Below are 2,009 nucleotides of genomic sequence, written 5' to 3' on the forward strand. Positions count from 1 at the left end.
TCACTGCAACGGCAAGATCAACCCGACAACGTTGGAAGTGCGAAAGCACAACGGTATCTGGATACGGACTCGGATAGCTTCAAGGAGAATCCAACGTACAAGTTACTCACGGAGTATATGGACAATGTGTTCCGTCCTGAACCCCCGGAAGGTTTACCTGAGAAACGCGGGATTGAGCATAGGATTGACGTGAAGGATCTGAATCTCGCAATGTATCGGCAACAGTGGCGTCAATCGCCAGAGCATCAGCGCGAGATTGTACGTTGGGTTGTAGACATGGTGAAGAAGAAGCTCATTCGCCCGAGCATCAGTCCATGTGCTGCTCCAACCTTCTGTTAACGGAAACCAGTTGGCCGGAGAATCGTACACGCCTACCGGTACTTGAACTCCAACATTGTAAGCCACAGTATCCCAATGACGAGGAAGGAGGACATCCTCGACGCCATGTTCAGAACGTACTGGTTTTTCACAATGGATTTGATGTCCGCGTACTATCAAGTACGTATGCGTAAAGAGGATATCAAGTTCACAACATTCCAAGCGCCAAATGGACTCTGGGAGTATCTTGTTCTGCCCATGAGAGTCTGTAATGCGCCAGCGACGATCCATCGTTTAACGTCAAAGCTGTTCCAAGGTTGGAAAACACCAAGTCGTTTTACGATGACATCTATGTTATCACGAAGTCTCAGAACATCGACGACCACTTGGAGGCGTTGCGCAAGACACTGGATATCCTGCGTGACAACAAGCTCTACGTCAAGCTTGCCAAGAGTGTCTTCTGTGCCGACGAGATTACGTGTCTCGGGGACTTTGTAGGACGCAACGGTGTACGGATGGATTCGGACAAGGTACAAACCATCAAGGGCTGGCCAGTACCACGAGCACAAGAGGAACTTCACAGCTTCCTTGGGTTGACTGGTTATGTCCAACGATTTTGTCCAGACTACGCAGCACTGCAACAATGTTCACTCTCTTGAAGAAGAAGAACAAGAGGAACGCGAAGATCCAATTCAATGATGAAGAATTTCAAGGTGCTGAAGGGGCGAGTGTGCAATCCTCCAGTGTTGCACCTTCCTAACTTCAGCCAGCCCATGAATTTGCGCACTGGTGCGAGCAAATTCGCCGTTCGTCGAGTATTATTCCAAGTCGTGCACGGAGTTGAGCAACCCATTGCGTACACAAGTCGAAAGATGAGCTCAACTATCCAATACAGCATCAGGAGCTACTTGCTGTCGTGCACGCGCTAGCAATTTTTCGAATTTACTGCTTTGACAAGCCACCGATCGTCGAGACTGATCACAAAAGTCTCGAAGGGTTGTTCACACAGAATATGGCTAACCGCCGATTGGCTAGGTGGTACGGCATTCTTGCTGAGTACCAACCCACGTTTTCGTATCTTCCTGGTGCGAAGAACGGAATCGCGGATGCATTGAGTCGCAGACCTGAATTGCAGCCAGATACGAAGTGTTTTCTTGATCTGAGTATGTCCAGCTTCAACAACACTGCCTTCAGTCGTGCTCTTAGGGAAGTGTCTACAGATTCCGAGGTGCTGAAGAGGATCAAGAAAGCTTACGCCAAAGATCGAGATGTCCGGACAATCCGGGCAGCAATCCAGCGACGTACAAGTACCTCAAAGCCGAAAGCAAAACACCAGCACCACAAGCTACACCGATACTACTCGGAGGCAAAGGCTTGCTGTGGTATCAGTCTCCGGTGGATGACCACCCTCGAATCGTTGTTCCCAACGATGTGAAGTTGAGGCAATCGATAATCAAGGAGAGTCATCACACCAACTACAGAGGACATCCTGGTATTGAGCGAACGTACTTGACGTTAGCACAACGCTGGTACTGGTCCAAGACGCTCAAGTCGATCCAAAAGTTCATTGCTGACTGCGAGTCATGTCGACGAAACAAGCCAAGGCTGACAAAGCCTCCTGGTTTACTCGAACCATTGAGTATTCCGGATGAACGCTGGAGATCAATCTCCATGGACTTCATCACGGATTT

This window comes from Phytophthora parasitica, assembly GCF_000247585.1.
Source record: "Phytophthora parasitica INRA-310 unplaced genomic scaffold supercont2.10, whole genome shotgun sequence".
Classification (NCBI taxonomy): domain Eukaryota; phylum Oomycota; class Peronosporomycetes; order Peronosporales; family Peronosporaceae; genus Phytophthora; species Phytophthora nicotianae.